Below are 27,189 nucleotides of genomic sequence, written 5' to 3' on the forward strand. Positions count from 1 at the left end.
ATCTCTGATTCCGCACATCTGATTCCCTGCCTCTGATTCCCCACCTCTGATTCCCCATATCTGATTCCCCGCCTCTGTTTCCCCGCCTCTGATGCCCCGCCTCTGTTTCCCCATCTCTGATTCCCCACCTCTGATTCCTGGCCTCTTATTCCCGGCATCAGATTCCCGGCCTCTGATTCCCGGCCTCTGATTCCCCGCTTCAGATTCTGATTCCACGCCTCTGATTCCCCATCTCTGATTCCGCACATCTGATTCCCTGCCTCTGATTCCCCACCTCTGATTCCCCATATCTGATTCCCCGCCTCTGTTTCCCCGCCTCTGATGCCCCGCCTCTGTTTCCCCATATCTGATTCCCCGCCTCTGACACCCCAACTCAGATTCCCCGCCACTTATTCCCCAGCTCTGATACCCGGCCTCTGCTTCCCTGCCACTTATTCCCCACCTCTGATTCCCCATATCTGATTCCCCGCCTCTGTTTCCCCGCCTCTGATTCCCCTCCTCAGTTTCCCCATATCTAATTCCCGCCCTCTGATTCCCCAACTCTGATTCCCCGCCTCTGATTCCCAAGCTCTGATTCCCCGCTTCTGATTCTATGCATCTGATTCCCTGCCTCTGATCCCCCACCTCTGATTCCCTGCCTCTGATTCCCAACCTCTGATTCCCCATATCTGATTCCCCGCCTCTGTTTCCCTGCTTCTGATTCCCCGCCTCTGATTCCCAATATCTCATTCCCCGCATCTGATTCCCCATCTCTGATTCCCGGACTCTGATTCCCCACCTCTGATTCCCGGCCTCTTATTCCCCGCTTCTGATTCTGATTCCCTGCCTCTGATTCCCGACCTCTGATTCCCCATATCTGATTCCCCGCCTCGATTCCCGGCCTCTGATTCCCTGCCTCTGATTCCCCTCCTCTGATTCCCTGCCTCTGATTCCCCATCTCTGATTCTGCACATCTGATTCCCTGCCTCTGATTCCCCGCCTCTGATTCCCCGCCTCTGATTCCCTGCCTCTGATTCGCAACCTCTGATTCCCCACCTCTGATTCCCCATATCTGATTCCCCGCCTCTGATTCCCCGCCTCTGTTTCCCCGCCTCTGATTCCCCGCATCTGTTTCCCCGCCTCTGATTCCCCGCCTCTGATTCCCCATATCTCATTCCCCGCCTCTGATTCCCCATCTCTGATTCCCAGACTCTGATTCCCCATCTCTGATTCCGCACATCTGATTCCCTGCCTCTGACTCCCCGCCTCTGATTCCCCGCCTCTGATTACCTGCCTCTGATTCCCAACCACTGATTCCCCACCTCTGATTCCCCATATCTGATTCCCTGCCTCTGATTCCCAACCACTGATTCCCCACCTCTGATTCCCCATATCTGATTCCCCGCCTCTGTTTCCCGCCTCGTATTCCCCGCCTCTGTTTCCCCATATCTGATTCCACTCCTCTGATTCCCATATCTGATTCCCCGCCTCTGTTTCCCTGCCTCTGATTCCCCGCCTCTGTTTCCCCATATCTGTTTCCCCGCCTCTGATTCCCCGCCTCTGTTTCCCCATATCTGATTCCCCACCTCTGATTCCCCAACTCTGATTCTCCGCCTCTGATTCCCCAGCTATGATTCCCCGTCTCTCATTCCCCGTGTTTGATTCCCAACCTCTGATTCCCCGCCTCTGATTCCCCGCCTCTGATTCCCTGCCTCTGATTCGCAACCTCTGATTCCACACTTCTGATTCCCCGCATCTGTTTCCCCGCCTCTGATTCCCCGCCTCTGATTCCCCATATCACATACCCCGCCTCTGATTCCCCATCTCTGATTCCCTGACTCTGATTCCCCATCTCTGATTCCGCACATCTGATTCCCTGCCTCTGATTCCCCGCCTCTGATTCCCCGCCTCTGATTACCTGCCTCTGATCCCCAACCACTGATTCCCCACCTCTGATTCCCCATATCTGATTCCCTGCCTCTGATTCCCAACCACTGATTCCCCACCTCTGATTCCCCATATCTGATTCCCCACCTCTGTTTCCCCGCCTCTGATTCCCCACCTCTGTTTCCCCATATCTGATTCCCCGCCTCTGATTGCCCAACTCTGATTCCCCGCCTCTGATTCCCCGCCTCTGATTCCCCATCTCTGATTCAACGCCTCTGTTTCCCCGCCTCTGATGCCCCGCCTCTGTTTCCCCATATCTGATTCCCCGCCTCTGATACCCCAACTCAGATTCCCCGCCTCTTATTCCCCAGCTCTGATACCCGGCCTCTGCTTCCCTGCCACTTATTCCCCACCTCTGATTCCCCATATCTGATTCCCCGCCTCTGTTTCCCCGCCTCTGATTCCCCTCCTCTGTTTCCCCATATCTAATTCCCGGCCTCTGATTCCCCAACTCTGATTCCCCGCCTCTGATTCCCCAGCTCTGATTCCCCGCCTCTGATTCCCCGCCTCTGTTTCCCTGCCTCTGATTCCCCGCCTCTGATTCCCAATATCTCATTCCCCGCCTCTGATTCCCCATCTCTGATTCCCCATATCTGATTCCCCGCCTCGATTCCCGGCCTCTGATTCCCTGCCTCTGATTCCCCGCCTCTGATTCCCTGCCTCTGATTCCCCATCTCTGATTCTGCACATCTGATTCCCTGCCTCTGATTCCCCGCCTCTGATTCCCCGCCTCTGATTCCCTGCCTCTGATTCGCAAACTCTGATTCCCCACATCTGATTCCCCATATCTGATTTCCCGCCTCTGTTTCCCCGCCTCTGATTCCCCGCCTCTGTTTCCCCATATCTGATTCCCCGCCTCTGATTCCCCAACTCTGATTCCCCGCCTCTGATTCCCCGTGTTTGATTCCCTGCCTCAGATTCCCCGCCTCTGATTCCCCATCTCTGATTCAGCTCCTTTGATTCGCCACCTCTGATTCCCCATATCTGATTCCCCTCATCTGTTTCCCCGCCTCTGATTCCCCGCCTCTGATTCCCCATATCTCATTCCCCGCCTCTGATTCCCCATCTCTGATTCCCGGACTCTGATTCCCCATCTCTGATTCCGCACATCTGATTCCCTGCCTCTGATTCCCCGCCTCTGATTCCCCGCCTCTGATTACCTGCCTCTGATTCCCAACCACTCATTCCCCAACTCTGATTCCCCATATCTGATTCCCTGCCTCTGATTCCCAACCACTGATTCCCCACCTCTGATTCCCCATATCTGATTCCCCGCTTCTGTTTCCCGCCTCGTATTCCCCGCCTCTGTTTCCCCATATCTGATTCCCCACCTCTGATTCCCCATATCTGATTCCCCGCCTCTGTTTCCCCGCCTCTGATTCCCCGCCTCTGTTTCCCCATATCTGATACCCCGCCTCTGATTCCCCGCCTCTGTTTCCCCATATCTGATTCCCCGCCTCTGATTCCCCAACTCTGATTCCCCGCCTCTGATTCCCCAGCTATGATTCCCCGTCTCTCATTCCCCGTGTTTGATTCCCAACCTCTGATTCCCCACCTCTGATTACCCATATCTGATTCCCCACCTCTGATTCCCCAGCTCTGATTCCCCGCCTCTGATTCCCCGCATCTGATTCCCTGCCTCTGATCCCCCACCTCTGATTCCCTGCCTCTGATTCCCAACCTCTGATTCCCCATATCTGATTCCCCATCTCTGATTCCCGGACTCTGATTCCCCACCTCTGATTCGCGGCCTCTTATTCCCCGCTTCTGATTCTGATTCTCTGCCTCTGATTCCCCATCTCTGATTCCGCACATCTGATTCCCCGCCTCGATTCCCGGCCTCTGATTCCCTGCCTCTGATTCCCCGCCTCTGATTCCCTGCCTCTGATTCCCCATCTCTGATTCCGCACATCTGATTCCCTGCCTCTGATTCCCCGCCTCTGATTCCCCGCCTCTTATTCCCAATATCTGATTCCCCGCCTCTGTTTCCCCGCCTCTGATTCCCCGCCTCTGTTTCCCCATATCTGATTCCCCGCCTCTGATACCCCAACTCTCATTCCCCGCCTCTGATTCCCCGTGTTTGATTCCCTGCCTCTGATTCCCCGCCTCTGATTCCCCATCTCTGATTCAGCGCCTTTGATTCGCCACCTCTGATTCCCCATATCTGATTCCCCGCATCTGTTTCCCCGCCTCTAATTGCCCGCCTCTGATTCCCCATATCTCATTCCCCGCCTCTGATTCCCCATCTCTGATTCCCAGACTCTGATTCCCCATCTCTGATTCCGCACATCTGATTCCCTGCCTCTGATTCCCCGCCTCTGATTCCCCGCCTCTGATTACCTGCCTCTGATTCCCAACCACTGAATTCCCACCTCTGATTCCCCATATCTGATTCCCTGCCTCTGATTCCCAACCACTGATTCCCAACTCTGATTCCCCATATCTGATTCCACGCCTCTGTTTCCCGCCTCGTATTCCCCGCCTCTGTTTCCCCATATCTGATTCCCCACCTCTGATTCCCCATATCTGATTCCCCGCCTCTGTTTCCCTGCCTCTGATTCCCCGCCTCTGTTTCCCCATATCTATTTCCCCGCCTCTGATTCCCCGCCTCTGTTTCCCCATATCTGATTCCCCGCCTCTGATTCCCCAACTCTGATTCTCCGCCTCTGATTCTCCAGCTATGATTCCCCGTCTCTCATTCCCCGTGTTTGATTTCCAACCTCTGATTCCCCGCCTCTGATTCCCCGCCTCTGATTCCCTGCCTCTGATTCGCAACCTCTGATTCCCCACATCTGATTCCCCGTATCTGATACCCCTCCTCTGTTTCCCCGCCTCTGATTCCCCGCCTCTGTTTCCCCATATCTGATTCCCCGCCTCTGACTCCCCAACTCTGATTCCCCGCCTCTGATTCCCCGTGTTTGATTCCCTGCCTCTGATTCCCTGCCTCTGATTCCCCATCTCTGATTCAGCTCCTTTGATTCGCCGCCTCTGATTCCCCATATCTGATTCCCCGCATCTGTTTCCCCGCCTCTGATTCCCCGCATCTGATTCCCCATATCTCATTCCCCGCCTCTGATTCCCCATCTCTGATTCCAGGACTCTGATTCCCCATCTCTGATTCCGCACATCTGATTCCCTGCGTCTGATTCCCCGCCTCTGATTCCCCGCCTCTGATTACCTGCCTCTGATTCCCAACCACTGATTCCCCACCTCTGATTCCCCATATCTGATTCCCTGCCTCTCATTCCCAACCACTGATTCCCCACCTCTGATTCCCCATATCTGATTCCCCGCCTCTGTTTCCCGCCTCGTATTCCCCGCCTCTGTTTCCCCATATCTGATTCCCCACCTCTGATTCCCCATATCTGATTCCCCGCCTCTGTTTCCCCGCCTCTGATTCCCCGCCTCTGTTTCCCCATATCTGATTCCCCGCCTCTGATTCCCCGCCTCTGTTTCCCCATATCTGATTCCCCGCCTCTGATTCCCCAACTCTGATTCACCGCCTCTGATTCCCCAGCTATGATTCCCCGTCTCTCATTCCCCTTGTTTGATTCCCAACCTCTGATTCACCACCTCTGATTCCCCATATCTGATTCCCCAACTCTGTTTCCCCGCCTCTGATTCCCCACCTCTGTTTCCCCATATCTGATTCCCCGCCTCTGATTGCCCAACTCTGATTCCCCGCCTCTGATTCCCCGCCTCTGATTCCCCATCTCTGATTCAACGCCTCTGTTTCCCCGCCTCTGATGCCCCGCCTCTGTTTCCCCATATCTGATTCCCCGCCTCTGATACCCCAACTCAGATTCTCCGCCTCTTATTCCCCAGCTCTGATACCCGGCCTCTGCTTCCCTGCCACTTATTCCCCACCTCTGATTCCCCAACTCTGATTCCCCGCCTCTGATTCCCCAGCTCTGATTCCCCGCCTCTGATTCCCCGCATCTGATTCCCTGCCTCTGATTCCCCACCTCTGATTCCCTGCCTCTGATTCCCAACCTCTGATTCCCCATATCTGATTCCCCGCCTCTGTTTCCCTGCCTCTGATTCCCCGCCTCTGATTCCCAATATCTCATTCCCCGCCTCTGATTCCCCATCTCTGATTCCCCATATCTGATTCCCCGCCTCGATTCCCGGCCTCTGATTCCCTGCCTCTGATTCCCCGCCTCTGATTCCCTGCCTCTGATTCCCCATCTCTGATTCCGCACATCTTATTCCCCGCCTCTGATTCCCCGCCTCTGATTCCCCATCTCTGATTCAACGCCTCTGTTTCCCCGCCTCTGATGCCCCGCCTCTGTTTCCCCATATCTGATTCCCCGCCTCTGATACCCCAACTCAGATTCCCCGCCTCTTATTCCCCAGCTCTGATACACGGCCTCTGCTTCCCTGCCACTTATTCCCCACCTCTGATTCCCCATATCTGATTCCCCGCCTCTGTTTCCCCGCCTCTGATTCCACTCCTCTGTTTCCCCATATCTAATTCCCGGCCTCTGATTCCCCAACTCTGATTCCCCGCCTCTGATTCCCCAGCTCTAATTCCCCGCCTCTGATTCCCCGCATCTGATTCCCTGCCTCTGATTCCCCACCTCTGATTCCCTGCCTCTGATTCCCAACCTCTGATTCCCCATATCTGATTCCCCACCTCTGTTTCCCTGCCTCTGATTCCCCGCCTCTGATTCCCAATATCTCATTCCCCGCCTCTGATTCCCCATCTCTGATTCCCCATATCTGATTCCCCGCCTCGATTCCCGGCCTCTGATTCCCTGCCTCTGATTCCCCGCCTCTGATTCCCTGCCTCTGATTCCCCATCTCTGATTCCGCACATCTGATTCCCTGCCTCTGATTCGCAACCTCTGATTCCCCACATCTGATTCCACATATCTGATTCCCCGCCTTTGTTTCCCCGCCTCTGATTCCCCGCCTCTGTTTCCCCATATCTGATTCCCCGCCTCTGATTCCCCAACTCTGATTCCCCGCCTCTGATTCCCCGTGTTTGATTCCCTGCCTCTGATTCCCCGCCTCTGATTCCCCATCTCTGATTCAGCTCCTTTGATTCGCCACCTCTGATTCCCCATATCTGATTCCCCTCATCTGTTTCCCCGCCTCTGATTCCCCGCCTCTGATTCCCCATATCTCATTCCCCGCCTCTGATTCCCCATCTCTGATTCCCGGACTCTGATTCCCCATCTCTGATTCCGCACATCTGATTCCCTGCCTCTGATTCCCGCCTCTGATTCCCCGCCTCTGAATACCTGCCTCTGATTCCCAACCACTCATTCCCCACCTCTGATTCCCCATATCTGATTCTCTGCCTCTGATTCCCAACCACTGATTCCCCACCTCTGATTCCCCATATCTGATTCCCCGCCTCTGTTTCCCGCCTCGTATTCCCCGCCTCTGTTTCCCCATATCTGATTCCCCACCTCTGATTCCCCATATCTGATTCCCCACCTCTGTTTCCCCGCCTCTGATTCCCCTCCTCTGTTTCCCCATATCTGATACCCCGCCTCTGATTCCCCTCCTCTGTTTCCCCATATCTGATTCCCCGCCTCTGATTCCCCAACTCTGATTCCCCGCCTCTGATTCCCCAGCTATGATTCCCCGTCTCTCATTCCCCGTGTTTGATTCCCAACCTCTGATTCCCCACCTCTGATTACCCATATCTGATTCCCCACCTCTGTTTCCCCGCCTCTGATTCCCCACCTCTGTTTCCCCATATCTGATTCCCCGCCTCTGATTGCCTAACTCTGATTCCCCGCCTCTGATTCCCCGCCTCTGATTCCCCATCTCTGATTCAACGCATTTGATTCGCCATCTCTGATTCCCCATATCTGATTCTCCGCCTCTGTTTCCCTGCCTCTGATTCCCCGCCTCTGAATCCCAATATCTCATTCCCCGCCTCTGATTCCCGGCATCTGATTTCCGGCCTCTGATTCCCGGCCTCTCATTCCGGGCCTCTGATTCCCGGCCTCTGTTTCCCCATATCTGATTCCCCGCCTCTGACTCCCCAACTCTGATTCCCCGCCTCTGATTCCCCGTGTTTGATTCCCTGCCTCTGATTCCCTGCCTCTCATTCCCCATCTCTGATTCAGCTCCTTTGATTCGCCGCCTCTGATTCCCCATATCTGATTCCCCGCATCTGTTTCCCCGCCTCTGATTCCCCGCATCTGATTCCCCATATCTCATTCCCCGCCTCTGATTCCCCATCTCTGATTCCCGGACTCTGATTCCCCATCTCTGATTCCGCACATCTGATTCCCTGCCTCTGATTCCCCGCCTCTGATTCCCCGCCTCTGATTACCTGCCTCTGATTCCCAACCACTGATTCCCCACCTCTGATTCCCCATATCTGATTCCCTGCCTCTGATTCCCAACCACTGATTCCCCACCTCTGATTCCCCATATCTGATTCCCCGCCTCTGTTTCCCGCCTCGTATTCCCCGCCTCTGTTTCCCCATATCTGATTCCCCACCTCTGAATCCCCATATCTGATTCCCCGCCTCTGTTTCCCCGCCTCTGATTCCCCGCCTCTGTTTCCCCATATCTGATTCCCCGCCTCTGATTCCCCGCCTCTGTTTCCCCATATCTGAATCCCCGCCTCTGATTCCCCAACTCTGATTCCCCGCCTCTGATTCCCCAGCTATGATTCCCCGTCTCTCATTCCCCTTGTTTGATTCCCAACCTCTGATTCACCACCTCTGATTCCCCATATCTGATTCCCCACCTCTGTTTCCCCGCCTCTGATTCCCCACCTCTGTTTCCCCATATCTGATTCCCCGCCTCTGATTGCCCAACTCTGATTCCCCGCCTCTGATTCCCCGCCTCTGATTCCCCATCTCTGATTCAACGCCTCTGTTTCCCCGCCTCTGATGCCCCGCCTCTGTTTCCCCATATCTGATTCCCCGCCTCTGATACCCCAACTCAGATTCCCCGCCTCTTATTCCCCAGCTCTGATACCCGGCCTCTGCTTCCCTGCCACTTATTCCCCACCTCTGATTCCCCAACTCTGATTCCCTGCCTCTGATTCCCCACCTCTGATTCCCTGCCTCTGATTCCCAACCTCTGATTCCCCATATCTGATTCCCCGCCTCTGTTTCCCTGCCTCTGATTCACCGCCTCTGATTCCCAATATCTCATTCCCCGCCTCTGATTCCCCATCTCTGATTCCCCATATCTGATTCCCCGCCTCGATTCCCGGCCTCTGATTCCCTGCCTCTGATTCCCCGCCTCTGATTCCCTGCCTCTGATTCCCCATCTCTGATTCCGCACATCTGATTCCCCGCCTCTGATTCCCCGCCTCTGATTCCCCATCTCTGATTCAACGCCTCTGTTTCCCCGCCTCTGATGCCCCGCCTCTGTTTCCCCATATCTGATTCCCCGCCTCTGATACCCCAACTCAGATTCCCCGCCTCTTATTCCCCAGCTCTGATACACGGCCTCTGCTTCCCTGCCACTTATTCCCCACCTCTGATTCCCCATATCTGATTCCCCGCCTCTGTTTCCCCGCCTCTGATTCCCCTCCTCTGTTTCCCCATATCTAATTCCCGGCCTCTGATTGCCCAACTCTGATTCCCCGCCTCTGATTCCCCAGCTCTGATTCCCCGCCTCTGATTCCCCGCATCTGATTCCCTACCTCTGATTCTCCACCTCTGATTCCCTGCCTCTGATTCCCAACCTCTGATTCCCCATATCTGATTCCCCACCTCTGTTTCCCTGACTCTGATTCCCCGCCTCTGATTCCCAATATCTCATTCCCCGCCTCTGATTCCCCATCTCTGATTCCCCATATCTGATTCCCCGCCTCGATTCCCGGCCTCTGATTCCCTGCCTCTGATTCCCCGCCTCTGATTCCCTGCCTCTGATTCCCCATCTCTGATTCCGCACATCTGATTCCCTGCCTCTGATTCGCAACCTCTGATTCCCCACATCTGATTCCCCATATCTGATTCCCCGCCTCTGTTTCCCCGCCTCTGATTCCCCGCCTCTGTTTCCCCATTACTGATTCCCCGCCTCTGATTCCCCAACTCTGATTCCCCGCCTCTGATTCCCCGTGTTTGATTCCCTGCCTCTGATTCCCCGCCTCTGATTCCCCATCTCTGATTCAGATCCTTTGATTCGCCACCTCTGATTCCCCATATCTGATTCCCCTCATCTGTTTCCCCGCCTCTGATTCCCCGCCTCTGATTCCCCATATCTCATTCCCCGCCTCTGATTCCCCATCTCTGATTCCCGGACTCTGATTCCCCATCTCTGATTCCGCACATCTGATTCCCTGCCTCTGATTCCCGCCTCTGATTCCCCGCCTCTGAATACCTGCCTCTGATTCCCAACCACTCATTCCCCACCTCTGATTCCCCATATCTGATTCCCTGCCTCTGATTCCCAACCACTGATTCCCCACCTCTGATTCCCCATATCTGATTCCCCGCCTCTGTTTCCCGCCTCGTATTCCCCGCCTCTGTTTCCCCATATCTGATTCCCCACCTCTGATTCCCCATATCTGATTCCCCGCCTCTGTTTCCCCGCCTCTGATTCCCCTCCTCTGTTTCCCCATATCTGATACCCCGCCTCTGATTCCGCGCCTCTGTTTCCCCATATCTGATTCCCCGCCTCTGATTCCCCAACTCTGATTTCCCGCCTCTGATTCCCCAGCTATGATTCCCCGTCTCTCATTCCCCGTGTTTGATTCCCAACCTCTGATTCCCCACCTCTGATTACCCATATCTGATTCCCCACCTCTGTTTCCCCGCCTCTGATTCCCCACCTCTGTTTCCCCATATCTGATTCCCCGCCTCTGATTGCCTAACTCTGATTCCCCGCCGCTGATTCCCCGCCTCTGATTCCCCATCTCTGATTCAACGCATTTGATTCGCCATCTCTGATTCCCCATATCTGATTCTCCGCCTCTGTTTCCCTGCCTCTGATTCCCCGCCTCTGAATCCCAATATCTCATTCCCCGCCTCTGATTCCCGGCATCTGATTTCCGGCCTCTGATTCCCGGCCTCTCATTCCCGGCCTCTGATTCCCGGCCTCTGATTCCCCGCCTCTGATTCCCCGCCTCTGATTCCCTGCCTCTGATTCCCCATCTCTGATTCCGCACATCTGATTCCCTGCCTCTGATTCCCCGCCTCTGATTCCCCGCCTCTGATTCCCGGCCTCTGACTCCCAACCTCTGATTCCCCACCTCTGATTCCCCATATCTGATTCCCCGCCTCTGTTTCCCCGCCTCTGATTCCCCGCCTCTGTTTCCCCATATCTGATTCCCCGCCTCTGATTCCCCAACTCTGATTCCCCGCCTCTGATTCTCCAGCTATGATTCCCCATCTCTCATTCCCCGTGTTTGATTCCCAACCTCTGATTCCCCACCTCTGATTCCCCATATCTGATTCCCCACCTCTGTTTCCCCGCCTCTGATTCCCCACCTCTGTTTCCCCATATCTGATTCCCCGCCTCTGATTGCCCAACTCTGATTCCCCATCTCTGATTCAACGCCTCTGTTTCCCCGCCTCTGATGCCCCGCCTCTGTTTCCCCATATCTGATTCCCCGCCTCTGATACCCCAACTCAGATTCCCCGCCTCTTATTCCCCAGCTCTGATACCCGGCCTCTGCTTCCCTGCCACTTATTCCCCACCTCTGATTCCCCATATCTGATTCCCCGCCTCTGTTTCCCCGCCTCTGATTCCCCTCCTCTGTTTCCCCATATCTAATTCCCGGCCTCTGATTCCCCAACTCTGATTCCCCGCCTCTGATTCCCCAGCTCTGATTCCCCGCCTCTGATTCCCCGCATCTGATTCCCTGCCTCTGATTCCACAACTCTGATTCCCTGCCTCTGATTCCCAACCTCTGATTCCCCATATCTGATTCCCCGCCTCTGTTTCCCTGCCTCTGATTCCCCGCCTCTGATTCCCAATATCTCATTCCCCGCCTCTGATTCCCCATCTCTGATTCCCCATATCTGATTCCCCGCCTCGATTCCCGGCCTCTGATTCCCTGCCTCTGATTCCCCGCCTCTGATTCCCTGCCTCTGATTCCCCATCTCTGATTCCGCACATCTGATTCCCTGCCTCTGATTCCCCGCCTCTGATTCCCTGCCTCTGATTCCCTGCCTCTGATTCGCAACCTCTGATTCCCCACATCTGATTCCCCATATCTGATTCCCCGCCTCTATTTCCCCGCCTCTGATTCCCCGCCTCTGTTTCCCCATATCTGATTCCCCGCCTCTGATTCCCCAACACTGATTCCCCGCCTCTGATTCCCCGTGTTTGATTCCCTGCCTCTGATTCCCCGCCTCTGTTTCCCCGCCTCTGATTCCACGCCTCTGTTTCCCCATATCTGATTCCCCACCTCTTATTCCCCATATCTGATTCCCCGCCTCTGTTTCCCCGCCTCTGATTCCCCGCCTCTGTTTCCCCATATCTGATTCCCCGCCTCTGATTCCCCGCCTCTGTTTCCCCATATCTGATTCCCCGCCTCTGATTCCCCAACTCTGATTCCCCGCCTCTGATTCCCCAACTCAGATTCCCCGCCTCTTATTCCCCAGCTCTGATACCCGGCCTCTGCTTCCCTGCCACTTATTCCCCACCTCTGATTCCCCATATCTGATTCCCCGGCTCTGTTTCCCCGCCTCTGATTCCCCTCCTCTGTTTCCCCATATCTAATTCCCGGCCTCTGATTCCCCAACTCTGATTCCCCGCCTCTGATTCCCCAGCTCTGATTCCCCGCCTCTGATTCCCCGCATCTGATTCCCTGCCTCTGATTCCACACCTCTGATTCCCTGCCTCTGATTCCCAACCTCTGATTCCCCATATCTGATTCCCCGCCTCTGTTTCCCTGCCTCTGATTCCCGGCCTCTGATTCCCAATATCTCATTCCCCGCCTCTGATTCCCCATCTCTGATTCCCCATATCTGATTCCCCGCCTCGATTCCCGGCCTCTGATTCCCTGCCTCTGATTCCCCGCCTCTGATTCCCTGCCTCTGATTCCCCATCTCTGATTCCGCACATCTGATTCCCTGCCTCTGATTCCCCGCCTCTGATTCCCTGCCTCTGATTCCCTGCCTCTGATTCGCAACCTCTGATTCCCCACATCTGATTCCCCATATCTGATTCCCCGCCTCTATTTCCCCGCCTCTGATTCCCCGCCTCTGTTTCCCCATATCTGATTCCCCGCCTCTGATTCCCCAACACTGATACCCCGCCTCTGATTCCCCGTGTTTGATTCCCTGCCTCTGATTCCCCGCCTCTGTTTCCCCGCCTCTGATTCCCCGCCTCTGTTTCCCCATATCTGATTCCCCACCTCTGATTCCCCATATCTGATTCCCCGCCTCTGTTTCCCCGCCTCTGATTCCCCGCCTCTGTTTCCCCATATCTGATTCCCCGCCTCTGATTCCCCGCCTCTGTTTCCCCATATCTGATTCCCCGCCTCTGATTCCCCAACTCTGATTCCCCGCCTCTGATTCCCCAGCTATGATTCCCCGTCTCTCATTCCCCTTGTTTGATTCCCAACCTCTGATTCACCACCTCTGATTCCCCATATCTGATTCCCCACCTCTGTTTCCCCGCCTCTGATTCCCCACCTCTGTTTCCCCATATCTGATTCCCCGCCTCTGATTGCCCAACTCTGATTCCCCGCCTCTGATTCCCCGCCTCTGATTCCCCATCTCTGATTCAACGCCTCTGTTTCCCCGCCTCTGATGCCCCGCCTCTGTTTCCCCATATCTGATTCCCCGCCTCTGATACCCCAACTCAGATTCCCCGCCTCTTATTCCCCAGCTCTGATACCCGGCCTCTGCTTCCCTGCCACTTATTCCCCACCTCTGATTCCCCATATCTGATTCCCCGCCTCTGTTTCCCCGCCTCTGATTCCCCTCCTCTGTTTCCCCATATCTAATTCCCGGCCTCTGATTCCCCAACTCTGATTCCCCGCCTCTGATTCCCCAGCTCTGATTCCCCGCCTCTGATTCCCCGCATCTGATTCCCTGCCTCTGATTCCACACCTCTGATTCCCTGCCTCTGATTCCCAACCTCTGATTCCCCATATCTGATTCCCCGCCTCTGTTTCCCTGCCTCTGATTCCCCGCCTCTGATTCCCAATATCTCATTCCCCGCCTCTGATTCCCCATCTCTGATTCCCCATATCTGATTCCCCGCCTCGATTCCCGGCCTCTGATTCCCTGCCTCTGATTCCCCGCATCTGATTCCCTGCCTCTGATTCCCCATCTCTGATTCCGCACATCTGATTCCCTGCCTCTGATTCCCCGCCTCTGATTCCCTGCCTCTGATTCCCTGCCTCTGATTCGCAACCTCTGATTCCCCACATCTGATTCCCCATATCTGATTCCCCGCCTCTGTTTCCCCGCCTCTGATTCCCCGCCTCTGTTTCCCCATATCTGATTCCCCGCCTCTGATTCCCCAACACTGATTCCCCGCCTCTGATTCCCCGTGTTTGATTCCCTGCCTCTGATTCCCCGCCTCTGATTCCCCATCTCTGATTCAGCTCCTTTGATTCGCCACCTCTGATTCCCCATATCTGATTCCCCTCATCTGTTTCCCTGCCTCTGATTCCCCGCCTCTGATTCCCCATATCTCATTCCCTGCCTCTGATTCCCCATCTCTGATTCCCGGACTCTGATTCCCCATCTCTGATTCCGCACATCTGATTCCCTGCCTCTGATTCCCTGCCTCTGATTCCCCGCCTCTGATTACCTGCCTCTGATTCCCAACCACTCATTCCCCACCTCTGATTCCCCATATCTGATTCCCTGCCTCTGATTCCCAACCACTGATTCCCCACCTCTGATTCCCCATATCTGATTCCCCGCCTCTGTTTCCCGCCTCGTATTCCCCGCCTCTGTTTCCCCATATCTGATTCCCCACCTCTGATTCCCCATATCTGATTCCCCGCCTCTGTTTCCCCACCTCTGATTCCCCGCCTCTGTTTCCCCATATCTGATACCCCGCCTCTGATTCCCCGCCTCTGTTTCCCCATATCTGATTCCCCGCCTCTGATTCCCCAACTCTGATTCCCCGCCTCTGATTCCCCAGCTATGATTCCCCGTCTCTCATTCCCCGTGTTTGATTCCCAACCTCTGATTCCCCACCTCTGATTACCCATATCTGATTCCCCACCTCTGTTTCCCCGCCTCTGATTCCCCACCTCTGTTTCCCCATATCTGATTCCCCGCCTCTGATTGCCCAACTCTGATTCCCCGCCTCTGATTCCCCGCCTCTGATTCCCCATCTCTAATTCAACGCCTCTGTTTCCCCGCCTCTGATGCCCCGCCTCTGTTTCCCCATATCTGATTCCCCGCCTCTGATACCCCAACTCAGATTCCCCGCCTCTTATTCCCCAGCTCTGATACCCGGCCTCTGCTTCCCTGCCACTTATTCCCCACCTCTGATTCCCCATATCTGATTCCCCGCCTCTGTTTCCCCGCCTCTGATTCCCCTCCTCTGTTTCCCCATATCTAATTCCCGGCCTCTGATTCCCCAACTCTGATTCCCCGCCTCTGATTCCCCAGCTCTGATTCCCCGCCTCTGATTCCCCGCATCTGATTCCCTGCCTCTGATTCCACACCTCTGATTCCCTGCCTCTGATTCCCAACCTCTGATTCCCCATATCTGATTCCCCGCCTCTGTTTCCCTGCCTCTGATTCCCCGCCTCTGATTCCCAATATCTCATTCCCCGCCTCTGATTCCCCATCTCTGATTCCCCATATCTGATTCCCCGCCTCGATTCCCGGCCTCTGATTCCCTGCCTCTGATTCCCCGCCTCTGATTCCCTGCCTCTGATTCCCCATCTCTGATTCCGCACATCTGATTCCCTGCCTCTGATTCCCCGCCTCTGATTCCCTGCCTCTGATTCCCTGCCTCTGATTCGCAACCTCTGATTCCCCACATCTGATTCCCCATATCTGATTCCCCGCCTCTGTTTCCCCGCCTCTGATTCCCCGCCTCTGTTTCCCCATATCTGATTCCCCGCCTCTGATCCCCAACACTGATTCCCCGCCTCTGATTCCCCGTGTTTGATTCCCTGCCTCTGATTCCCCGCCTCTGATTCCCCATCTCTGATTCAGCTCCTTTGATTCGCCACCTCTGATTCCCCATATCTGATTCCCCTCATCTGTTTCCCTGCCTCTGATTCCCCGCCTCTGATTCCCCATATCTCATTCCCTGCCTCTGATTCCCCATCTCTGATTCCCGGACTCTGATTCCCAATCTCTGATTCCGCACATCTGATTCCCTGCCTCTGATTCCCCGCCTCTGATTCCCCGCCTCTGATTACCTGCCTCTGATTCCCAACCACTCATTCCCCACCTCTGATTCCCCATATCTGATTCCCTGCCTCTGATTCCCAACCACTGATTCCCCACCTCTGATTCCCCATATCTGATTCCCCGCCTCTGTTTCCCGCCTCGTATTCCCCGCCTCTGTTTCCCCATATCTGATTCCCCACCTCTGATTCCCCATATCTGATTCCCCGCCTCTGTTTCCCCGCCTCTGATTCCCCGCCTCTGTTTCCCCATATCTGATACCCCGCCTCTGATTCCCCGCCTCTGTTTCCCCATATCTGATTCCCCGCCTCTGATTCCCCAACTCTGATTCCCCGCCTCTGATTCCCCAGCTATGATTCCCCGTCTCTCATTCCCCGTGTTTGATTCCCAACCTCTGATTCCCCACCTCTGATTACCCATATCTGATTCCCCACCTCTGTTTCCCCGCCTCTGATTCCCCACCTCTGTTTCCCCATATCTGATTCCCCGCCTCTGATTGCCTAACTCTGATTCCCCGCCTCTGATTCCCCGCCTCTGATTCCCCATCTCTGATTCAACGCATTTGATTCGCCATCTCTGATTCCCCATATCTGATTCTCCGCCTCTGTTTCCCTGTCTCTGATTCCCCGCCTCTGATTCCCAATATCTCATTCCCTGCCTCTGATTCCCGGCATCTGATTTCCGGCCTCTGATTCCCGGCCTCTCATTCCCGGCCTCTGATTCCCGGCCTCTGATTCCCCGCCTCTGATTCCCCGCCTCTGATTCCCTGCCTCTGATTCCCCATCTCTGATTCCGCACATCTGATTCCCTGCCTCTGATTCCCCGCCTCTGATTCCCCGCCTCTGATTCCCGGCCTCTGACACCCAACCTCTGATTCCCCACCTCTGATTCCCCATATCTGATTCCCCGCCTCTGTTTCCCCGCCTCTGATTCCCCGCCTCTGTTTCCCCATATCTGATTCCCCGCCTCTGATTCCCCAACTCTGATTCCCCGCCTCTGATTCCCCAGCTATGATTCCCCGTCTCTCATTCCCCGTGTTTGATTCCCAACCTCTGATTCCCCACCTCTGATTCCCCATATCTGATTCCCCACCTCTGTTTCCCCGCCTCTGATTCCCCACCTCTGTTTCCCCATATCTGATTCCCCGCCTCTGATTGCCCAACTCTGATTCCCCGCCTCTGATTCCCCGCCTCTGATTCCCCATCTCTGATTCAACGCCTCTGTTTCCCCGACTCTGATGCCCCGCCTCTGTTTCCCCATATCTGATTCCCAGCCTCTGATACCCCAACTCAGATTCCCCGCCTCTTATTCCCCAGCTCTGATACCCGGCCTCTGCTTCCCTGCCACTTATTCCCCACCTCTGATTCCCCATATCTGATTCCCCGCCTCTGTTTCCCCGCCTCTGATTCCCCTCCTCTGTTTCCCCATATCTAATTCCCAGCCTCTGATTCCCCAACTCTGATTCCCCGCCTCTGATTCCCCAGCTCTGATTCCCCGCCTCTGATTCCCCGCATCTGATTCCCTGCCTCTGATTCCACACCTCTTATTCCCTGCCTCTGATTCCCAACCTCTGATTCCCCATATCTGATTCCCCTCCTCTGTGTCCCTGCCTCTGATTCCCCGCCTCTGATTCCCAATATCTCATTCCCCGCCTCTGATTCCCCATCTCTGATTCCCCATATCTGATTCCCCGCCTCGATTCCCGGCCTCTGATTCCCTGCCTCTGATTCCCCGCCTCTGATTCCCTGCCTCTGATTCCCCATCTCTGATTCTGCACATCTGATTCCCTGCCTCTGATTCCCCGCCTCTGATTCCCTGCCTCTGATTCCCTGCCTCTGATTCGCAACCTCTGATTCCCCACATCTGATTCCCCATATCTGATTTCCCGCCTCTGTTTCCCCGCCTCTGATTCCCCGCCTCTGTTTCCCCATATCTGATTCCCCGCCTCCGATTCCCCAACACTGATTCCCCGCCTCTGATTCCCTGTGTTTGATTCCCTGCCTCTGATTCCCCGCCTCTGATTCCCCATCTCTGATTCAGCTCCTTTGATTCGCCACCTCTGATTCCCCATATCTGATTCCCCTCATCTGTTTCCCTGCCTCTGATTCCCCGCCTCTGATTCCCCATATCTCATTCCCTGCCTCTGATTCCCCATCTCTGATTCCCGGACTCTGATTCCCCATCTCTGATTCCGCACATCTGATTCCCTGCCTCTGATTCCCTGCCTCTGATTCCCCGCCTCTGATTACCTGCCTCTGATTCCCAACCACTCATTCCCCACCTCTGATTCCCCATATCTGATTCCCTGCCTCTGATTCCCAACCACTGATTCCCCACCTCTGATTCCCCATATCTGATTCCCCGCCTCTGTTTCCCGCCTCGTATTCCCCGCCTCTGTTTCCCCATATCTGATTCCCCACCTCTGATTCCCCATATCTGATTCCCCGCCTCTGTTTCCCCGCCTCTGATTCCCCGCCTCTGTTTCCCCATATCTGATACCCCGCCTCTGATTCCCCGCCTCTGTTTCCCCATATCTGATTCCCCGCCTCTGATTCCCCAACTGTGATTCCCCGCCTCTGATTCCCCAGCTATGATTCCCCGTCTCTCATTCCCCGTGTTTGATTCCCAACCTCTGATTCCCCACCTCTGATTACCCATATCTGATTCCCCACCTCTGTTTCCCCGCCTCTGATTCCCCACCTCTGTTTCCCCATATCTGATTCCCCGCCTCTGATTGCCTAACTCTGCTTCCCCGCCTCTGATTCCCCGCCTCTGATTCCCCATCTCTGATTCAACGCATTTGATTCGCCATCTCTGATTCCCCATATCTGATTCTCCGCCTCTGTTTCCCTGCCTCTGATTCCCCGCCTCTGATTCCCAATATCTCATTCCCTGCCTCTGATTCCCGGCATCTGATTTCCGGCCTCTGATTCCCAGCCTCTCATTCCCGGCCTCTCATTCCCGGCCACTGATTCCCGGCCTCTGATTCCCCGCCTCTGATTCCCCGCCTCTGATTCCCGGCCTCTGACTCCCAACCTCTGATTCCCCACCTCTGATTCCCCATATCTGATTCCCCGCCTCTGTTTCACCGCCTCTGATTCCCCGCCTCTGTCTCCCCATATCTGATTCCACGCCTCTGATTCCCCAACTCTGATTCCGCGCCTCTGATTCCCCAGCTCTGATTCCCCGCCTCTGATTCCCCGTGTTTGATTCCCTGCCTCTGATTCCCCGCCTCTGATTCCCCATCTCTGATTCACAACCTTTGATTCGCCACCTCTGATTCCCCATATCTGATTCCCCGCCTCTGTTTCCCCGCCTCTGATTCCCCGCCTCTGATTCCCCATATCTAATTCCCCGCCTCTGATTCCCCATCTCTGATTCCCCGACTCTGATTCCCCACCTCTGATTCCTGGCCTCTTATTCCCGGACTCTGATTCCCCACCTCTGATTCCCGGCCTCTTATTCCCCGCTTCTGATTCTGATTCTCTGCCTCTGATTCCCCATCTCTGATTCCGCACATCTGATTCCCTGCCTCTGATTCCCCACCACTGATTCCCCATATCTGATTCCCCGCCTCGATTCCCGGCCTCTGATTCCCTGCCTCTGATTCCCCGACTCTGATTCCCTGCCTCTGATTCCCCATCTCTGATTCCGCACATCTGATTCTCTGCCTCTGATTCCCCACCTCTGATTCCCCGCCTCTGATTCCCTGCCTCTGATTCGCAACCTCTGATTCCACACCTCTGATTCCCCAAATCTGATTCCCCGCCTCTGTTTCCCCGCCTCTGATTCCCCGCCTCTGTTTCCCCATAACTGATTCCCCGCCTCTGATTCCCCAACTCTGATTCCCCGCCTCTGATTCCCCAGCTCTGATTCCCCGCATCTGATTCCCCACATCTGATTCCCAGCCTCTGATTCTCCACTTCTGATTCCCTGCCTCTGATTCCCAACCTCTAATTTCCCATATCTGATTCCCCGCCTCTGTTTCCCTGCCTCTGATTCCCCGCCTCTGATTCCCAATATCTCATTCCCTGCCTCTGATTCCCCATCTCTGATTCCCGGACTCTGATTCCCCACATCTGATTCCCGGCCTCTTATTCCCCGCTTCTGATTCTGATTCTCTGCCTCTGACTCCCCATCTCTGATTCCGCACATCTGATACCCTGCCTCTGATTCCCCACCTCTTATTCCCCATATCTGATTCCCCTCCTCTGATTCCCGGCCTCTGATTCCCTGCCTCTGATTCCCCGCCTCTGATTCCCTGCCTCTGATTCCCCATCTCTGATTCCGCACATCTGATTCCCTGCCTCTGATTCCCCGCCTCTGATTCCCCGCCTCTGATTCCCTGCCTCTGATTCGCAACATCTGATTCCCCACCTCTGATTCCCCATATCTGATTCCCCACCTCTGTTTCCCCGCCTCTGATTCCTCGCCTCTGTTTCCCCATATCTGATTCCCCACCTCTGATTCCCCAACTCTGATTCCCCGCCTCTGATTCCGCGTGTTTGATTCCCTGCCTCTGATTCCCCGCCTCTGATTCCCCATCTCTGATTCAGCGCCTTTGATTCGCCACCTCTGATTCCCCATATCTGATTCACCGCATCTGTTTCCCCGCCTCTGATTCCCCGCCTCTGATTCCCAATATCTCATTCCCCGCCTCTGATTCCCCATCTCTGATTCCCGGACTCTGATTCCCCATCTCTGATTCCGCACATCTGATTCCCTGCCTCTGATTCCCCGCCTCTGATTCCCCGCCTCTGATTACCTGCCTCTGTTTCCCAACCACTGATTCCCCACATCTGATTCCCCATATCTGATTCCCTGCCTCTGATTCCCAACCACTGATTCCCCACCTCTGATTCCCCATATCTGATTCCCCGCCTCTGTTTACCGCCTCTGATTCCCCGCCTCTGTTTCCCCATATCTGATACCCCGCCTCTGATTCACCGCCTCTGTTTCCCCATATCTGATTCCCCGCCTCTGATTCCCCAACTCTGATTCCCCGCCTCTGATTCCCCAGCTATGATTCCCCGTCTCTCATTACCCGTGTTTGATTCCCAACCTCTGATTCCCCACCTCTGATTCCCCATATCTGATTCCCCACCTCTGTTTCCCCGCCTCTGATTCCCCACCTCTGTTTCCCCATATCTGATTCCCCGCCTCTGATTCCCCAACTCGGATTCCCCGCCTCTGATTCCCCGCCTCTGATTCCCCATCTCTGATTCAACGCCTTTGAGTCGCCATCTCTGATTCCCCATATCTGATTCTCCGCCTCTGTTTCCCTGCCTCTGATTCCCCGACTCTGATTCCCAATATCTCATTCCCCGCCTCTGATTCCCCATCTCTGATTCCCGGACTCTGATTCCCCACCTCTGATTCCCGGCCTCTTATTCCCCGCTTCTGATTCTGATTCTCTGCCTCTGATTCCCCATCTCTGATTCCGCACATCTGATTCCCTGCCTCTGATTCCCCACCTCTGATTCCCCATATCTGATTCCCCGCCTCTGATTCCCGGCCTCTGATTCCCTGCCTCTGATTCCCCGCCTCTGATTCCCTGCCTCTGATACCCCATCTCTGATTCCGCACATCTGATTCCCTGCCACTCATTCCCCGCCTCTGATTCCCCGCCTCTGATTCCCTGCCTCTTATTCGCAACCTCTGATTCCCCACCTCTGATTCCCCATATCTGATTCCCCGCCTCTGTTTCCCCGCCTCTGATTCCCCGACTCTGTTTCCCCAATATCTGAGTCCCCGCCTCTGATTCCCCAACTCTGATTCTCCGCCTCTGATTCCCAGTGTTTGATTCCCTGCCTCTGATTCCCCGCCTCTGATTCCCCATCTCTGATTCAGCGCCTTTGATTCGCCACCTCTGATTCCCCATATCTGATTCCCAGCATCTGTTTCCCCGCCTCTGATACCCCGCCTCTGATTCCCCATATCTCATTCCCCGCCTCTGATTCCCCGCCTCTGATTCCCTTCCTCTGATTCGCAACCTCTGATTCCCCACCTCTGATTCCCCATATCTGATTCCCCGCCTCTGCTTCCCCGCCTCTGATTCCCCGCCTCTTTTTCCCCATATCTGATTCCCCGCCTCTGATTCCCCAACTCTGATTCCCCGCCTCTGATTCCCCGTGTTTGATTCCCTGCCTCTGATTCCCCGCCTCTGATTCCCCATCTCTGATTCAGTGCCTTTGATTCGCCACCTCTGATTCCCCATATCTGATTCCCCGCATCTGTTTCCCCGCCTCTGATTCCCCGCATCTGATTCCCCATATCTCATTCCCCGCCTCTGATTCCCCATCTCTGATTCCCGGACTCTGATTCCCCATCTCTGATTCCGCACATCTGATTCCCTGCCTCTGATTCCCCGCCTCTGATTCCCCGCCTCTGATTACCTGCCTCTGATTCCCAACCACTGATTCCCCACCTCTGATTCCCCATATCTGATTCCCTGCCTCTGATTCCCAACCACTGATTCCCCACCTCTGATTCCCCATATCTGATTCCCCGCCTCTGTTTCCCGCCTCGTATTCCCCGCCTCTGTTTCCCCATATCTGATTCCCCACCTCTGATTCCCCATATCTGATTCCCCGCCTCTGTTACCCCGCCTCTGATTCCCCGCCTCTGTTTCCCCATATCTGATTCCCCGCCTCTGATTCCCCGCCTCTGTTTCCCCATATCTGATTCCCCGCCTCTGATTCCCCAACTCTGATTCCCCGCCTCTGATTCCCCAGCTATGATTCCCCGTCTCTCATTCCCCTTGTTTGATTCCCAACCTCTGATTCACCACCTCTGATTCCCCATATCTGATTCCCCACCTCTGTTACCCCGCCTCTGATTCCCCACCTCTGTTTCCCCATATCTGATTCCCCGCCTCTGATTGCCCAACTCTGATTCCCCGCCTCTGATTCCCCGCCTCTGATTCCCCATCTCTGATTCAACGCCTCTGTTTCCCCGCCTCTGATGCCCCGCCTCTGTTTCCCCATATCTGATTCCCCGCCTCTGATACCCCAACTCAGATTCCCCGCCTCTTATTCCCCAGCTCTGATACCCGGCCTCTGCTTCCCTGCCACTTATTCCCCACCTCTGATTCCCCATATCTGATTCCCCGCCTCTGTTTCCCCGCCTCTGATTCCCCTCCTCTGTTTCCCCATATCTAATTCCCGGCCTCTGATTCCCCAACTCTGATTCCCCGCCTCTGATTCCCCAGCTCTGATTCCCCGCCTCTGATTCCCCGCATCTGATTCCCTGCCTCTGATTCCACACCTCTGATTCCCTGCCTCTGATTCCCAACCTCTGATTCCCCATATCAGATTCCCCGCCTCTGTTTCCCTGCCTCTGATTCCCCGCCTCTGATTCCCAATATCTCATTCCCCGCCTCTGATTCCCCATCTCTGATTCCCCATATCTGATTCCCCGCCTCGATTCCCGGCCTCTGATTCCCTGCCTCTGATTCCCCGCCTCTGATTCCCTGCCTCTGATTCCCCATCTCTGATTCCGCACATCTGATTCCCTGCCTCTGATTCCCCGCCTCTGATTCCCTGCCTCTGATTCCCTGCCTCTGATTCGCAACCTCTGATTCCCCACATCTGATTCCCCATATCTGATTCCCCGCCTCTGTTTCCCCGCCTCTGATTCCCCGCCTCTGTTTCCCCATATCTGATTCCCCGCCTCTGATTCCCCAACACTGATTCCCCACCTCTGATTCCCCGTGTTTGATTCCCTGCCTCTGATTCCCCGCCTCTGATTCCCCATCTCTGATTCAGCTCCTTTGATTCGCCACCTCTGATTCCCCATATCTGATTCCCCTCATCTGTTTCCCTGCCTCTGATTCCCCGCCTCTGATTCCCCATATCTCATTCCCTGCCTCTGATTCCCCATCTCTGATTCCCGGACTCTGATTCCCCATCTCTGATTCCGCACATCTGATTCCCTGCCTCTGATTCCCCGCCTCTGATTCCCCGCCTCTGATTACCTGCCTCTGATTCCCAACCACTCATTCCCCACCTCTGATTCCCCATATCTGATTCCCTGCCTCTGATTCCCAACCACTGATTCCCCACCTCTGATTCCCCATATCTGATTCCCCGCCTCTGTTTCCCGCCTCGTATTCCCCGCCTCTGTTTCCCCATATCTGATTCCCCACCTCTGATTCCCCATATCTGATTCCCCGCCTCTGTTTCCCCGCCTCTGATTCCCCGCCTCTGTTTCCCCATATCTGATACCCCGCCTCTGATTCCCCGCCTCTGTTTCCCCATATCTGATTCCCTGCCTCTGATTCCCGAACTCTGATTCCCCGCCTCTGATTCCCCAGCTATGATTCCCCGTCTCTCATTCCCCGTGTTTGATTCCCAACCTCTGATTCCCCACCTCTGATTACCCATATCTGATTCCCCACCTCTGTTTCCCCGCCTCTGATTCCCCACCTCTGTTTCCCCATATCTGATTCCCCGCCTCTGATTGCCTAACTCTGATTCCCCGCCTCTGATTCCCCGCCTCTGATTCCCCATCTCTGATTCAACGCATTTGTTTCGCCATCTCTGATTCCCCATATCTGATTCTCCGCCTCTGTTTCCCTGCCTCTGATTCCCCGCCTCTGATTCCCAATATCTCATTCCCCGCCTCTGATTCCCGGCATCTGATTTCCGGCCTCTGATTCCCGGCCTCTCATTCCCGGCCTCTGATTCCCGGCCTCTGATTCCCCGCCTCTGATTCCCCGCCTCTGATTCCCTGCCTCTGATTCCCCATCTCTGATTCCACACATCTGATTCCCTGCCTCTGATTCCCCGCCTCTGATTCCCCGCCTCTGATTCCCGGCCTCTGACTCCCAACCTCTGATTCCCCACCTCTGATTCCCCATATCTGATTCCGCGCCTCTGTTTCCCCGCCTCTGATTCCCCGCCTCTGTTTCCCCATATCTGATTCCCCGCCTCTGATTCCCCAACTCTGATTCCCCGCCTCTGATTCCCCAGCTATGATTCCCCGCCTCTCATTCCCCGTGTTTGATTCCCAACCTCTGATTCCCCACCTCTGATTCCCCATATCTGATTCCCCACCTCTGTTTCCCCGCCTCTGATTCCCCACCTCTGTTTCCCCATATCTGATTCCCCGCCTCTGATTGCCCAACTCTGATTCCCCGCCTCTGATTCCCCGCCTCTGATTCCCCATCTCTGATACAACGCCTCTGTTTCCCCGCCTCTGATGCCCCGCCTCTGTTTCCCCATATCTGATTCCCAGCCTCTGATACCCCAACTCAGATTCCCCGCCTCTTATTCCCCAGCTCTGATACCCGGCCTCTGCTTCCCTGCCACTTATTCCCCACCTCTGATTCCCCATATCTGATTCCCCGCCTCTGTTTCCCCGCCTCTGATTCCCCTCCTCTGTTTCCCCATATCTAATTCCCAGCCTCTGATTCCCCAACTCTGATTCCCCGCCTCAGATTCCCCAGCTCTGATTCCCCGCCTCTGATTCCCCGCATCTGATTCCCTGCCTCTGATTCCACACCTCTGATTCCCTGCCTCTGATTCCCAACCTCTGATTCCCCATATCTGATTCCCCTCCTCTGTGTCCCTGCCTCTGATTCCCCGCCTCTGATTCCCAATATCTCATTCCCCGCCTCTGATTCCCCATCTCTGATTCCCCATATCTGATTCCCCGCCTCGATTCCCGGCCTCTGATTCCCTGCCTCTGATTCCCCGCCTCTGATTCCCTGCCTCTGATTCCCCATCTCTCATTCCGCACATCTGATTCCCTGACTCTGATTCCCCGCCTCTGATTCCCTGCCTCTGATTCCCTGCCTCTGATTCGCAACCTCTGATTCCCCACATCTGATTCCCCATATCTGATTCCCCGCCTCTGTTTCCCCGCCTCTGATTCCCCGCCTCTGTTTCCCCATATCTGATTCCCCGCCTCCGATTCCCCAACACTGATTCCCCGCCTCTGATTCCCCGTGTTTGATTCCCTGCCTCTGATTCCCCGCCTCTGATTCCCCATCTCTGATTCAGCTCCTTTGATTCGCCACCTCTGATTCCCAATATCTGATTCCCCTCATCTGTTTCCCTGCCTCTGATTCCCCGCCTCTGATTCCCCATATCTCATTCCCTGCCTCTGATTCCCCATCTCTGATTCCCGGACTCTGATTCCCCATCTCTGATTCCGCACATCTGATTCCCTGCCTCTGATTCCCCGCCTCTGATTCCCCGCCTCTGATTACCTGCCTCTGATTCCCAACCACTCATTCCCCACCTCTGATTCCCCATATCTGATTCCCTGCCTCTGATTCCCAACCACTGATTCCCCACCTCTGATTCCCCATATCTGATTCCCCGCCTCTGTTTCCCGCCTCGTATTCCCCGCCTCTGTTTCCCCATATCTGATTCCCCACATCTGATTCCCCATATCTGATTCCCCGCCTCTGTTTCCCCGCCTCTGATTCCCCGCCTCTGTTTCCCCATATCTGATACCCCGCCTCTGATTCCCCGCCTCTGTTTCCCCATATCTGATTCCCCGCCTCTGATTCCCCAACTCTGATTCCCCGCCTCTGATTCCCCAGCTATGATTCCCCGTCCCTCATTCCCCGTGTTTGATTCCCAACCTCTGATTCCCCACCTCTGATTACCCATATCTGATTCCCCACCTCTGTTTCCCCGCCTCTGATTCCCCACCTCTGTTTCCCCATATCTGATTCCCCGCCTCTGATTGCCTAACTCTGCTTCCCCGCCTCTGATTCCCCGCCTCTGATTCCCCATCTCTGATTCAACGCATTTGATTCGCCATCTCTGATTCCCCATATCTGATTCTCCGCCTCTGTTTCCCTGCCTCTGATTCCCCGCCTCTGATTCCCAATATCTCATTCCCCGCCTCTGATTCCCGGCATCTGATTTCCGGCCTCTGATTCCCAGCCTCTCATTCCCGGCCTCTCATTCCCGGCCACTGATTCCCGGCCTCTGATTCCCCGCCTCTGATTCCCCGCCTCTGATTCCCGGCCTCTGACTCC

This window comes from Narcine bancroftii, chromosome 1, assembly GCF_036971445.1.
Source record: "Narcine bancroftii isolate sNarBan1 chromosome 1, sNarBan1.hap1, whole genome shotgun sequence".
NCBI classification, from domain to species: domain Eukaryota; kingdom Metazoa; phylum Chordata; class Chondrichthyes; order Torpediniformes; family Narcinidae; genus Narcine; species Narcine bancroftii.